Genomic DNA, 14,948 nt, shown 5'->3' on the forward strand with positions numbered 1-14,948 from the left:
GGTCTGAGTGGTTTTGTATCATAAATAGACTTTTTTTTTTATTCTTATCTTAATCATGTGTATTTATTTTTTAAAGAATTTTTAAAATACAATTTAATGTCAAGTTGGTTTCCATACAACACCCAGTGCTCATCCCAACAAGTGCCCTCCTCAATACCCATCACCCATTTTCCCCTCTCTCCCACCCCCCATCCACCCTCAGTTTGTTCTTAGTATTTGAGAGTCTCTTATGGTTTGTCTCCCTCCCTCTCTGTAACTCTTTTTCCCCTTCCCCTCCCCCATGGTCTTCTGTTAATAGACTTTTAACAGTCTACAAATAGACTTCATATCATAAAATAGACTTTTAAATAGATTTTCTATAGAAAAGTCTATAGAGGATGGGATAATAATTAGATTATGAGGTTTTCATTATGTTAAGATACATACAACATAAAATTTATCATTTTTAATATTTTAAAGGAACAGTCTCGTGGCTCTTAGTACATTCACAATGTTCTGCAGTAGTTACCACTACCTAGTCCCAGAGCATTCCTGTCACTCCCTAAGGAAACCCCATGCCTGTTGTCAGCCACTTCTTTATTCCTCCCTCCCACCCAGCCCCTGGCAACCACTGACCTATGTTCTGCCCCTGTGGCTTTGCCTATTCTGGGCATTTCGTATAAATGGAATCATACAATAGATGGTCTTTTGGGTCTGGCTGTTTTCGGTCAGCATAATGTTTTCAAAGTTCATCCGTGTTGTAGCGTGTGTCAGAATTTCATTTTTTATGATTAAATAATAGTCCATCGTATGGATGTAGCACATGTTCATCAGTCAATGGACATTTGTATTGTTTTGCCTTCTGGCTCTTATGCACAACGCTGCCGTGAGCATTTGTGTACCAGGTTTTGGGTTCGAACACCTGTTTTGCATCTCCACAGTGGCTAGTGACATGGGGCACCTTTTCATCTGCTTGTTGGATATTCATGCAACTTCTCTGAGAAAGTGTCCACTTCGGCCTTTTGCTCATTTGAATCAGGTGGTTGGTCTTTTTGTTGTTGAGTTTTAAGGATTCTCATGTGTCTGGATATCAGACCCTTATCAGGTTTCCTCCCTGGTTGTATGTTTTTTAAATTCCCCCTTCTCTCTTTACCTGCCCCATTCACGCTGCAGGAAGGGCTGTCCAGGCGCAGCTCCGTGGGGTTGTAGAGGGGAAGTCGACGAAAACAAACAAGGATCATTTGCATTAATGTGCATTTGCAGGTCTGTGTAACAGGGGCAGTAGTGTTGATTGCCATGGCTTTCAGTCAAGGGCTGGGAACCTGGGAAGGAAGAGAATGTCTGAGTCCCCAAGAGCCAAAGTCTAGAATATAGACTTTATACCGTGAAGTGAGGAGAAGGGAAGACTGGAGACGACAGGAGTCATTCTTCTGCCTGAAAGGAGATCAACGTCTCATCAGTGTCCCAGAAAGATAGGCTCTCAGTGGCGAGCCCAGAGGTTTCCACACTGGTAGGTCCCTTCAGGTGCCCAATGCTGAATCTCATTGATTGGATTTGGGGCAAACTTGCCAGAATGATAGTTTTTCATAGACAACTCAGATGAAATTTGAGAGTCCCAGCATAGACGGGACCTTTTTCAAGCTTTCAGGGACCTACCTAGAGAAGTGATGAGTTTCAGAAAGCAAATGGCCCCTTGGAGATAGAGTGGGAATAAGATAGCGGGGAGTCTGCCTGGCGGGCCTGGGGTGGCATAGGTGCTCTGCATGCACATGGACAAGAGGCAGGAAGCCATCCCCCAATCCCGCAGGGTCTAAGAGGCATGGAAGTGGGGGAGTTTGGGCCACTCCTGTGGAGAGAATACGGAGTTAGGATGAGCCTTACGGACCTGTACCCCATTCCCCTCCAACACCGGGTGAGCCCCTCATACCCAAGCTCTGTCCAGGGAGAGGGCAGGCAGTGGAAGGTGAGTGCAATGTCAAGCCAATGGAATATTTGCCACCAAGAGGTCAAGTTTTAGGTCAGTAAGAACAGATTTTTCTAGTAAGTAGAAAAGAGGCTCATGGGAAAAACCAAATCATCTACAGTTGTAGTTCTCAGACTTTTGGCACATCCAAATCACCCGGAGGGATGGCTAAGGCAGATAGCTGCGCCCCGCCTCCCGGAGTTTCTGCTTCACAAGGTCTATGATAGAACCCGAGAATCTGCATTTCTAACAAGTTCCCAGGGAATGCTGGGGCTGATGGGGTGAGGACATACCTACAGAATTACTGATTTAAAGAGAATAAAGAATACTAAGTATTCATTTACAAAACTTCTGTGAAATAAATATGCAGTGCGCACTGCCATGGGAAAAAATTCAGACTGCATAAAAATGAGTGTTACTTCACTCCCTCCGCCTGCCCCATCCGGTCTACACTATATCACGGAGGCAGCTTCTGGAAACAGGTTCTTGTGTATTATTCAAGTCATGTTCTACTTAGAAAGATGTATCTGTAAATACAAGTGTTTGTGTCATATATCAGTTTTACATAAACATAAGCTCACTCTATGCTGTTCTGCAACTGGGTGCCCCCCTCCCCATTCATGTCTTAGAGATCATTCTGAAAGATTAACATGTAGATTGACATCATGCTTTTTAACACAGCTTTGAGTTCTCACTTCCTTATATTTCCCTAATCATTTGTAATACAGTCATATCTCATTGGGAGCAGTAATAACAGAACATTGAAAATAGCAGCAGAAAGAATTGTCATGGTAGCAATTTATTGAGGGACACTTTATTAAGTGCCAATGCTATGGAAGCCTTTATGTATTATCTTATTTAATCCTCTTGGTGACTCTGTGGCATAGGAGTTGTTCTTGCCCTTTGCAGATGAGGGGAGTCTGGCTTAACTGGTTTAAGTCACTTGGCTCAATATTTTATAGTCTGTCAGGGTCTGAACGCAGATTTAACTTCCCTCAAAGACCGTTCTTCTAACCATTACTCCTTAGAGTTTCTAAGTGTTTATCAGAGCCCATTCTTTGTAAAAGTCAGTAGGAACAACCAAGTCACATTTAGTAATGAGAGTGAGAGGGGCCTCATGTGGAAAGGTAAATGATGATGAATTAGTTTAATCACCACAGAGGACAGAGTTATGAGAAACGCCGTGGGTCAGAGACTGGGTAAGGGCCCCAGGAATGGCCTGGATGGTATTTGCTCCTTAATCCAGCATTCAGGGTGAGCTCAGGATTGGGACAGTTAGTGTCAGAGACCGCACATTTTCTTTAGGTCGCTCCAGGACCTACATCAGGTCAATGTAGTAAGAACGAACTTGATCTTTCTTGTCCTGTGCCTCTTTTCTTTCTACAGGATATTTAGATTTCTTGTTCTTCTTGGCCCAGTGCTGGACCTTGATATTAATCCTTGGCTATCATAGTTATGATACATTTGATTTGCAAATTAAATATAAATACAATTTTTAAAACTTGTCTGCAAGTAAAAATTTAAAAAATCCAATTTACACTAACCTAACTGACAAAGGAAATCTATTGGGTTATGTAACTGACTAGTTTAGAGATATCAGGCTTCAGGCACAGTTTGATCAGGGTGTTGATTATGTTAACTTTGTGAATTATCTGGGTCATTTTTATGATGTGTCAACTTGGATCAAACTGCATCTTCCAGAATTCCCTTTCCTAAATGTTTCATGTTAGCAGACATCTTTAGGCAAGATTTAGAGGGTAGAAATTAACCAGGAACCATTTTTGTTAGGGAGTGCCTTGGATCTCCTATTTCACAATCACACGCTCTATCCCTGATCCTGAAGCTCTGTTAAGGCACTGGGCTCAGTGGAGTTTCCAGTCTTGGTTATGTGTCCCAGAACTGTAAAACCTTCAGGCTGGAGTGAACACAGGCCAGCAGTCCAAGCTCCCTCTCCCTTCTAGTGAATCTTTTCTTGGAGCCGTTATTGTCTTCTTGTTCTGAAAATAGGCAGAGCATTCGATCACCTCATAGATGTCTAATAATGTTGCACCTCATCCCTCAGCTCAGGCGCAGGATTTCAATCCCTTTTTTTGCACTAGGATTCCTGGGAGAAGTGGCTCACTTCTCCTTACTAAAACATTTCTGCAATCCTAGGAGCATTGGGAGAAGCACCTTGTGTTAGGTGAGGAGCGTTACATATTCTGAGCCCACCCTTCCCCTCCTGCTGTAAATGTCTCCTCCCACTAATTTGCATAAAAGAGAATGCTTCCTCTTTTACCCCCTCCTTCCCCCCAGTCACTCTCCCCAGTCAAGAAGGCAGAGTGCCTCGCTGATGCACTTTGGCAGATATGTTCACCAGCAGCTCTTGTAAAAGAACTGAATTTCTGTCTTACTAGCAACCACTTGAACCTGAACTGACCATGTGTGTCTCTTTGAGCCAATTTGTCATTGCTCACCTGGTGGATGCCCATGACCCTGCCTTGGGATCTCGATCACAGCCTAGAGCTCGTTTCACATAAATACAACTTTCTATTGGGTCCAAGTGTCCCAGGGAGACCCCGGGAAGAGGTGGGCTGGGAAGGATGGGCAGGATTTTGAGGGGGAACCTGGGCCTGGGAAGGGAGGGGTGCCATAAAAAGGCATGGGGGTGAGACCAGAGAAGGCTCCAGTCCCCCGGGAGGTGATGAATCTGGGGGTGGAGGCCTGAACTCTGGCCCTGCCATGGTCTGTATGGCCTTGTCATGGCACTGTTGACTGCTGTCCAGTCCCACATGGAGCAAATCTGGATTTGTTAGTCAAGAGAGCCTTTGTTCAGCTGATTGATCAGCTGATTGAGAAGGCAAAGAATGGGAACATGGGAGATTGGCATCTGGCCTGTCAAAGGAAATATGGTGGCAGGGGGCATCTGTGAGTTTTACCTAAGTCTGATGGTGGTGGGTGTATCTTTGTAGTAATCTGTTTCCAAGGATGCTGAAGGGTGAGGAGATATCTCACCCACTGTTTTCCCAGCTCAGACTCGGATAAAGTTCAGTATCGTCACCAGAGTCTGGATGGTCCCTTCCACCAGCGAGGTGTGCTGCTGAGGGCTTTGCCACCGACTGCTCACACCTGTGACCATCTTCAGAGGGTTGCCCTTGGCATGGGCACCATGCCCTGCCCCAAACTGTGGCCCACATCCCTTGAAGGAATGGCTCGCAAGTACAAAAGCCCAGCTCCTTTGCCCGAAGCTGGAAGCAATCTGCTGCCTGCAGGGCCAGGCTGAGGCTGAGACTTCACCGGAAATCACGCCTTTGTTCTTTCCTCTTCTGTCTCGCTTCCTCCACGCCCTTGTGGAGTTTTCTCAGAGCACCTACACTCAGATCTTCTGGGAGAGCCCAACCTAACACAGCCTAGGTTTCTCCTGTGTGCCTTGGGATCAGCCATTGCTTTTAACCTTTTGCTTTGACTGCAGATCCCTTTCTGTGCCTCCGGTGCTGTGAGGAGTCCTGAAGGTGTAACAGGCAGAAGCTGCTCAGGTCCGTGTGGAGTAGAGGCCCTGTGGCCCCTCCACTAGTCCCAGCATCTTCTCTACATTGGGAGCAGCCCCTTTCCCAGCCCCTTGGGGTTCCACAGACACAGCATGGGGTCCGGCATGGATGGGCAGAGCTTCTGGTCAGTCCTACAGCCTTATAGTCTGCTTTGAGACCCCAAGTTTGCAATGAGGTTCCCACAAACTGGAACCCACACACTTTCCAATTAGTGCTTTCAGTTTATGCCCAAGGATTTAACTCCTATGGATCCAAAGACAACCAACTTCAGGGAGGAGCTTTGGGGTCTGGTCTCCCAGGTGTGAATCAGTGGGGGCAGCCCAAGGAGGCTAGGAGGGTCCATTCAACTGAATGGACGTGCCTTGCTCGTTCAGGACACGGGTGGCAGAAACTGGGGGGAAGATGCGGAGGCTGAGTTAGTTTGGGCCTTAAGTTGGTCCACTTCCTTCTGTTGGTGAACATGGCAACAGTATTATTGACTCTTTTCACATTTATTAAGGCCTTAATATGTGCCAGGTACTGAGCTAAAGGCATCTAATCTTCACAAGAGCCCTGTGAAGTAGGTTCTAGTCTTATTCCCATTCGACAGATAAAGAGACTAAGGCTAAACTATGTGTGTGCAAGGCCACACAGCCAATGAGTCAGAATTGGGTTTGAATCAGGGTGGTCTGATTCCCAATGCACCCCACACAGCTGTGCCCCAGGGCCCCCTCAGACACACTCAGGACATGGCCACATGCATGCGCATGTGCGTGGACCTGTGGGCACACGCGTGTGTGCAGGCTGAGGACAGAGCACAAGCTGAGGGTGAGCCGCTGTGTCTGCTGCCTGTGGGCTCTGTGACTGCAGTCAGGCAAAGCGCTGGCCTGTTCCAGCTCACTTTTATGTTTTTATTTAGAAGCTTCAATACCAGAGCCGATGGCAGAAATGTGCAGTAAAATGCGGGAGGCCGCTGGGTAATGGCCCCTGTAAAGTGTTAATTGCCTATTGAGACTGCAGACTTTGTCGATGGCGGAGATCTGAGCTATCGACAGGCCCTTATTTATTTCGGGCCCACAGAGCGGGCCCCTCCTCCGAGCAGGCTTCCAATCAGTCACACTTCCCTGGGCCCGCCAAGAAGCGCCAGTCGATACTACACGTCTGCTTGCTGCCTTAACCCTTGGAAGGTGGCGGCTGGGGTGGTAGGGCTGGCTGAACCGAATGTCATGGCACAAGGGGGGCCTCCACACACAGTGGCCATGAGGGAAAGTCCCTGGGGACGCGTGTGCTGATTCTGTGCCAAGGGCTCCATGGTGGGCTTCCAAGACGCTTTTCCTTGGACCGGCGGGTAGCGTCCGTCTGTACGGAAGGGGCAGTCCAGGCTCAGACACATTGAGTGAACTGCTGATTATCGAAGCCGCTGACACTGCAGACCAGTGCAACTGAATGGTGCTCCCTCCAAATTTGCATGTTGAAGTCTTAGCCTGTGGTGCCCTAGAGTGTGATCACATGTGGTGGTAGGGTCCGTACCAAGATTGTTAAGGTCAAATGAGGTCATTAGGGGAGGCACAACACGACCCCATCCTTGTAAGAAGAGGCAGTCAGGACCCAGAGGGAAGACCCTGTGAAGACACACAGAGAAGGCAGCCATCTACAAACCGAGGAGAGAGACCACACAAGAAATCAACTCTGCTGGCACATTAATCTCAGACATCCGGCCTTCGGAATCGTGGGAACCCCGGTTTCTGTTGTCTAAACCACCCAGCTCAAGGTGCTTTAATATAGATCCCAAATGGCTGGCCAAGCTTACATCTAGAGACTATCCCAGCGGAAGGGGTCTGAGAGGGACAAAGCGTGGGCCCAAAAGAATAGTTGTTGAAGAAGGTGTCCCAGAGCACAAGCTTGCCACTCCTCTGATATGATCAGATTTGCACCTCAAAGGAAAAGATAACCCTGGTCACTGTGCATAGGGGTGGAAGCTAGGCTGCAGGAGCAGAGCAGGGAGACTGGGGGGGAGGGGGTTCTGCACGCCCAGCAGGAGAGGACAGTGACTTCACCGAGTGGTGGCAATGGAGGAGAGGTGGGCAGGCTTGAAATGGGCTTTGGAGATGTGACTGGCAGAACCCGAGGATGGACGGAGAGCAGATGTGAGTGGCACGGCGTCAACAAGATGCTGCTCTACTCTGTGGCTTGGGCAACTCAGTCTTTGCGGGAGCTGGCTACTGAAAGGGAAGACATGGAGAGAAATCAGCTGGCGGCAGGTGGTCATTTGACTTAAGTGGACTGACCTCTGGACAGGATGACTTTATTGAAGGAAGGTTGTTTGAATCTATCATTCCTTTCCCCACTCATGCACACATGTGAGTTCCAGGTGAACCGGAAATTGTGCAGTTGCCTTTTCTGCATCAGAACCAGACTATATTTTGTCCAGGGTTACACCAAACTTCCTGAGTCCTCTTCAACTCAAGCCCTATAGGCAGTCCTGACCGCCATCTTGTATGCCTTTTGTATGTTACCTTTGATCTTGAAACTTCTGTATAAGGCAGACTTTTTGATTGTATGGTATTTGTAACATAGAATTTATGTTTTCACCCCTATCAAAGGAAAGTACAGCATGAGTACATTCATGGTGTACAATCACCATCACCATCTGGTTCCAGAACTTCTGATCCCCTCAAAAGGATATCCTGTTACCAATGGAGAAGTGGCTTCCCTCTCCCCTCACCCCTCAGCTCCTGGCCACCACTAATCTGTGTTCTGTCCCTATAGTTTTACCTGTTCTGGACATTTCATATCAATGGAATCATGGATGACATTTTTTGCAATTACATTAATGTTTCTAAGACTCTTCAGCATGACCACTGATGCATACTGTAGCCTGTATCAATATTATGTTCCTTTTTTATGCTGATACTATTCCATTGTCTGAACAGACCACATCTTGTTATCCATTCATCACTCTTGGATATTTGGATTACTTTAACCTCTTGGCTCATATGAATAAAGCTGTTTCAGTAGGCATTTGTGCAGATGTTGGATTGGATATCTGTTTTCAGTTCTTCTGGGGAGATACGTGGGAGTGGAGCCACTGGTCAGATGCCAATTCTGTGTTTAGCTCACTGGGAGACTTCTATAAGGCACCCTGAAGATAACCGTGAACTCCCATCTTAAGGAAGAGGAAATGGAGGCTTATGGCGGTCATAACTACCACCTGTGTGTTGTCACCTCTCAACTCTTTGACTCCTGCCCAGATAACCTCCCTGGTCCCTACAACTCATCCATTTGTTGCCTGGCTGAAATTTCTCCCTGGATATTTCATGGTGCCCTGAATGCGGCGTGTCTGAAACTGAGTACATCATTTCCTATTTCCATCTCTGTGAATGACACCCCCATCCCATCAGCCATCAGCCATCAGCCGGTCATCACCCTTGGCTTCTCAGAGGATGGCAGTATTATTAACTGCATGTCAATGGGCAGGTTATTCATCTCTCCGTGCCTGGTCTCCTTGTCCACAAGTGGGAGGTAACCTCACTGGACTGTGTGAGAGTCAAGAGAGACCTCTCTCTCCTTCCTTGACTCTGTCTCTCTCTCTGTCTCCCCTCGCTCCCCTCCTCCTTCTCTCTCTCCCTTAGCAAGGTGTGTGGCGCACACCGTGAGCTCAGCAATGCCATCATTCACACGGACACTTTCTGGGTGAGATGCGCTGGCATCCCGCGAAACGGGCGCGTCACAGAGTGCAGTTCAGGGAACTGGTGAGCACCAGGAGTGCAGCGTCAGCCTACCTCACTTCCGTGGCACCAGAACACTGGCGGGTGAAGCCTGGGAACCTGCGCAAGCAACAGACGCCTCAGGTGATTTTCATGCTCAGCCAAGATTGGAAACTACTGCATTCAGCTAATTATGTTCTGTTATTAATAAACGCCTTAAAAACATAGATTGGCAATTCCCATCCAACATAAATTTCACCATTTCCACCCCTGGAGCTAATAAGAGCCTCAGCCCATGCACCGTCAGACAGGTCTCCATTTCTTCCCATTACTTGTATTGAACATGGGCACCCTTCTCTACCTGGTCCTCATGAAGTTGTCTTCTTTAAAGATGTGTCTTTGCTGTCGTGACTGAAAGCACGCTTCATGCACTTAGATACCCCATCGGCTATAATGTTGGTGCACTTTGCACCTTGCGACTTCTCTCACCCTGCCCTTTGGGGAGAATGCTTGGTGTTGACCTGTCCTAGGTTGTTTTATGCAGAGCTTAGATTCAGGAAGTGTTTGTGATGGAGGGAGACGGTGAGTGATATTTCAAGGAAGTAAGTGTTCTGTGTGCAAACCAGCTTGGGGAACGTAGGGTTAAACAAAGTGACCCAAGTTCCTTTTCTGCAGGACTACTCAGGGCCTTGAATAAGGTAATGGACACTGGGTATCCTCAAGTGCAAATAAACCATAGCTTCAAGTGACCCAGATTGGAGAAGGAGGGAGGCTTCCCAAAGGGAAAAGTTTCTAGGTGGTTAGCATCTGACCACCCTGGTCTCTTTGAGCAGAGACAGAGGCAAAGCTGAGACGGAGCCTTCCTGAGGCTGTGTGCTGAGGAGGGACTTGGCATTGAGTAGTGGCTGTGGTAATGGGGGCGTGTATTAGACGTAGAGCATCCATATCTCCCCATTGGTCCATTTTGGTCAATAGCCATCAACCTTTCTATGTCCCAACAATCTGGACCACCCTGTGGCTCTGGAAAGCACCACTTTGGTTTCTAATGACCTGGGCACTGGGGCTGTCACCATGTCATCCGTCTCCAGTGCCACATCGATGTCTCGGTCACACCTTCCATTGAGTCAAACTGTATGTACCTCTGACTTCCCATTATGAGCCTCCTGAGGGCAAGCCCCGTGTCTTATTTTTCTCTCTCTTCCCACCCTCCTCACTCAGTGCTGGGCACACAACCTGTGGGGGTCAGCGTTTCCTCGCCTGTTCCATCAAACTATGGGGCTACTGTTCTGTAGGGAGGGCAGAGGGATGGGGCAGGGAGGAAGGAAGAACGTGTGAGAGGCAAGGCAGCTGGTAAATTCCCGGGGGCTGGAGGCAGAGGGACCGTGCTGCCACTTGTCTCCAGACTGTCACCACTAGAGAGCACAGCGTACCTAGGAAGAAGGTCTGTTCAGCCCTGGCACCTGCCCAGCCCAGCTCTGCTCAGCTCCCACCCCCCGCCTTCGCGGGCAACACCCCAGCGGGCAGTGGGGATTTGGATGAGGCTCAGCCCTGCCTCAGACACTTTGCAATCTTGGGCCTAATTAAAACACCACAGACGGTTTGAACCCCGCATTAAAATTTGATGAGGAATTGATCAACCAAGCAAACAGGAAATTTAGCTGTGAGTGAAGGTAATGTTTGCTCAAATGTGTAATGAGGCCCGCGGGGAATATTTGTGGGGACCTCAGTCATGTCTGGAGCGACTCCTGCTCTTCAATTTCATCTTCCCCGTGAGCCTTTCCCCTCAAAACACACCAGCTGCTTCCAGAGGGAACAGAGATCTGGAAAAGTTTTGGCTTGACTTGCTAATTGCCTTTGAAAACCCAAGGAAGTCTGGAGTCCCCCACAGTGTGCTGGGACCATAGCACAAGACAGGGGCAGACTCAGGTGAGGGTCCTGGTTTTGCCATTTGCCATTTGGGGTCCTTAGTTTGCAATGATCGATTTAGTAGTTTGTCATTGAGTACCTGCCCTGTGGCAGCTACACTCTAGACCCTGGAGACAGAGTGGAATGCAAGATAGTCGTGGTCCTTGCCTCCACCATGTGTGTGGTTGAGGGAAGATCCAAGCTCCAATCTCCCCATCTGTAAAATGGGGGTATTAGTATCTTATCACTTGGGGCTGTTGGATGAATTAAATTAGAAGATAAACACATGACACAGAGGACAAGGCCTGCATATAGATGAAGTGTCAAATGAAGGTTCCATATACTTCCTTCCCACAGCCTGCATAGACCTCTTCTAAGGGGTTTAACTTATTCTCCTAATTAGTTCCCTGCAGGTGACCTAACCTGATGCTCACTCACTTATGTACTCACCGCTGGGGGATATGACCGAGGCTGAGAGCAAAGCGAGTCACACGATGGATATACTTGTCAGATTTGGGATTGGTTTAGAAGTTCTATCAGAAAGATCGAATAGAAGGAGTCCTTAGCTCATCTGGAGTATGGGAATCTATTCCCAGGGTCATAAATAAGTAGGTTGTGTTCTTTAAATTTCTGGGATAATCCCTTTCCTTAGTGTTAAGGTGAACATTCCCTCCCCTCATAGATTTCAATGTCTCTGCATTCAGATTGAGCCTATAAAAAATGTGACAGTCTTGGCATTGCTTTAACATTCTCTTAGAATAAATAGGTCATTAAAGTTTCAAAGATGGGAGGAGAGGCCGAGATGACCTCTTCCTGTGTCCTAGAGAACTTGAACTTCCACGTCGACACAGAGACTATCTAACTAAAGCAGTGAGCAGTTTCTGGGCGTAGCTTGAGGTTTCCTTTTCAAGTTCCATTAACATGGAATTCTGTTCAGGGAAAAGCAGAAGCTTGAGTTTAACCAAATAGGAAGGTAGGAAAAACCCTGGTTTTCTTCAGTGTGCTTCAGATGCCAATCACCTCTAACATCCTCAGGAGGGCCAGATTTGGGAGCATAGAAATAGGGGGAAGCAACATGTCACCTGGATGCTATGCACAGATGCTGGCGGCCAGAGAGATTCCCCCAGAAGGCCCCCTGGGCCCTGAAAATGATTGTCAATGACCTTGGTACTGTGGATTGCATATTTCTCACTGAACTATATAAATGTTTATTGATGACCCCCTGGAGAGCTATAGATTGATATATATTTATTTTCTATCTTGCTGTCTAATGAAATATTACTAGCTTTTCAAATCCTCCTATTCTTTTATATCTTCTAAATTTACAATAATAATGTTTGCAAACAATACCTATTTTGATTCTCTCTTGTGAATAGTTCCACACTTACACTTATTTCTTTTTAAAAAATTTAAAAAAATGTTTTATTTATTTTTGATACAGAGAGAGACAGAGCATGAGAGGGGGAGGGGCAGAGAGAGGAGGCACAGAGCCGGAAGCAGGCTCCAGCTGAGCTAGCTGTCAGCACAGAGCCTGACGTAGGGCTCAAACCCACAAATGTGAGATCTGACCTGAGCCGAAGTCGGAGGCTTAACCAACTGAGCCACCCAGGTGCCCCTTACACTATTTCTTATTGCATTGGTAAGAACTTTTCTCAAGATCAGTGTATTCAGATTTTGCAATATCTGTTGAATCAATTTTGCTCATTAGAACAGTGTAATTTTTCTAGAGTTTTTCTAAGATCATCAGTATATCCCTGTACAGCATTTCCCCTATTAATTTTAAATTAAAAAAAACGTTTATTTATTTTTGAGAGAGAGAATGAGCAATGCAGGGGCAGAGAGAGGGCCACAGGAAATATGAAGTGGGCTCTGTGCTCACAGCGTGGCTCAAACCTACGAACCATGAGATCCTGACCTGAGTCGAAGTTGGATGCTTCATCAACTGAGCCACCCAGGCGCCCAGTTTTAAAATCTTCTTCATATATGCTTTCTCATCTCTCCTTTTCCATTGTTAAATTTGTGTAACACAAGTCTTCCAGTCTCATGAGTATCAGATATCACTAAGAAAGAAAGTCCTCCTTGCTAGTAAGACCAGTCAGAGTGCAATCTGAAGTCTTATTAATTTTCTTGCCCTAAATCCCAGGGGTAAACACAATGTACATTTTGGAGTATAAAACATCAGTTCTCGGGGTGCCTGGGTGACTCAGTTGACCGAACCATCCAACTCTTGGTTTTATCCTGGGATCGAGCCCCACATCGAGCTCCATGCTGAGTGTGGAGCCTGCTTGGGATTCTCTGTCTCTTTCCACCCCATTCTCCCACTCACACACACTCTCTCTAAGATATAAGAAAAAAATTTTTAAATGTCAGTCCTTTATGCATGTGCAATATGCATAAGCAAAATTTTATTTCTCATAGTTGCGATCATATTATATGCTGTCTTGTGCCGTGTATCTTTGGTGTGGACTTTAGTGGCATCCTAATACGCTACAGTACAGATGAGCCATATGCTGTTTACTCACTTCCCTGTTGTTTCACTGTCAGGTTCATCCATTTGTTTGTCGTCATAAGTAATTTTATGATGAACATTTTTGATAAATAAATATTTGTTCACATTTCCAATTATTTCCTTAGGATACAATCCTTAAGTGGGTAGGAATGATTTCAGCATCTCTGATACATATTGCCAAATTGCCCTTTAGGAATTTGAACAAATTTGTACACCTCCCTGCAGTATACGATGTCTAACTTGCTTCGCTGTCACCAGTACTGAATTTTCCTAATCTTTGGAAATGTGATAGATTACAGATGAAATCCCATTGCCATCTTACTTTGCATTTCTTTGATGGTGAGTGGGCTGCACCTTTTACATCTTCTTGATTTGCTATTTGTAGTTCTTACGTGAACCTTCTGTTCTGTCTTTGGACCACATTTCTTTATCTCTGCGTTTGATTTTACTGCTTAAGGGTGATCAACCCTTAAGAACACCTTGATGATATTAACTCTATCACATAAGTTGAAAGTATTTTTTAAATCTGTTCTTAATTTTAAAATTGCTGGGGCGTCTGGGTGGCTCAGTCGGTTAAGTGTCTGACGTCAGCTTAGGTCATGATCTCGCGGTTTGTGGGTTTGAGACCCACATTGGGTTCTGTGCTGACAGCTCGGAGCCTGAAGTCTGCTTTGGATTTTGTCTCTCCCTCGCTCTCTGCCCCTCCCCTGGTTGTGCTCTGTCTTTCTCTGTCTCAAAAATAAACTACAAGAAAAAGATTAAAAAATAAAATAAAAAATAAAATTTCTATGGTTAGGTCCATAAATTTTTTGAAGCTTTATTGTTTTGCCTATCGTCATAGCAAATTTTGTGATCAGTAAAATACTGATTTCAGTTTTTCCCCGCAGATTGAATGTAGGGCTTTCTGGTGAGTTTGGCACCGAGGCACCTAATGCCAGTGGGAAAATCCCTCCTTTATGGAGAAAGAACATTTTCTCTGAATGAGATCGCAAAGTTGGGAAGGAGGAAAGTGGCAGAGCTGTGGAGGATTGTTTACAGTCCTGCCCACCCATCACCTGGCTCAGCCTGGCAGGCTTGGGTTGGCCTGTGTCACAGCCAATGACATTCTCAACAGTGTTCTTTTGAACTTAGAGTTTCCTTCTTTATTTATTTGTTCAGCTTAAACATTTCATTTAAAATTTTTACTTTAATTCCATTTAGTTAGCATACAGTGTAACACAGGTGTACAATGTGGTGGTTCAACACTTCCATATGAACCCAGTGCTCCTCACAATGAGTGCCCTCCTCAGTCCCCATCACCTAGTTCACCCACTGTCCCACCCCCCTGGCTTATAGCTTCCTCCTTTATTTATTTACTTTGAGAGAGAGAATGGGGGAAA

At 46.3% G+C, this 14,948-nt stretch overlaps 1 long non-coding RNA gene across 2 annotated transcripts in view; it reads left to right on the forward strand.

The window, feature by feature from the left end:
- Nucleotides 1–9,337, forward strand: part of LOC115275368 — a 36,104-nt gene extending 26,767 nt beyond the window's left edge. For both annotated transcript variants that reach the window (XR_003901514.1, XR_003901515.1), the window contains exon 3: nucleotides 9,081–9,337. This is a non-coding gene — a long non-coding RNA (uncharacterized LOC115275368). The remainder of the gene's footprint in view (nucleotides 1–9,080) is intronic.
- The last annotated feature ends 5,611 nt before the right edge of the window (nucleotides 9,338–14,948 follow it).

The sequence above is a fragment of the Suricata suricatta genome, chromosome 12, assembly GCF_006229205.1.
Source record: "Suricata suricatta isolate VVHF042 chromosome 12, meerkat_22Aug2017_6uvM2_HiC, whole genome shotgun sequence".
NCBI classification, from domain to species: Eukaryota; Metazoa; Chordata; class Mammalia; order Carnivora; family Herpestidae; genus Suricata; species Suricata suricatta.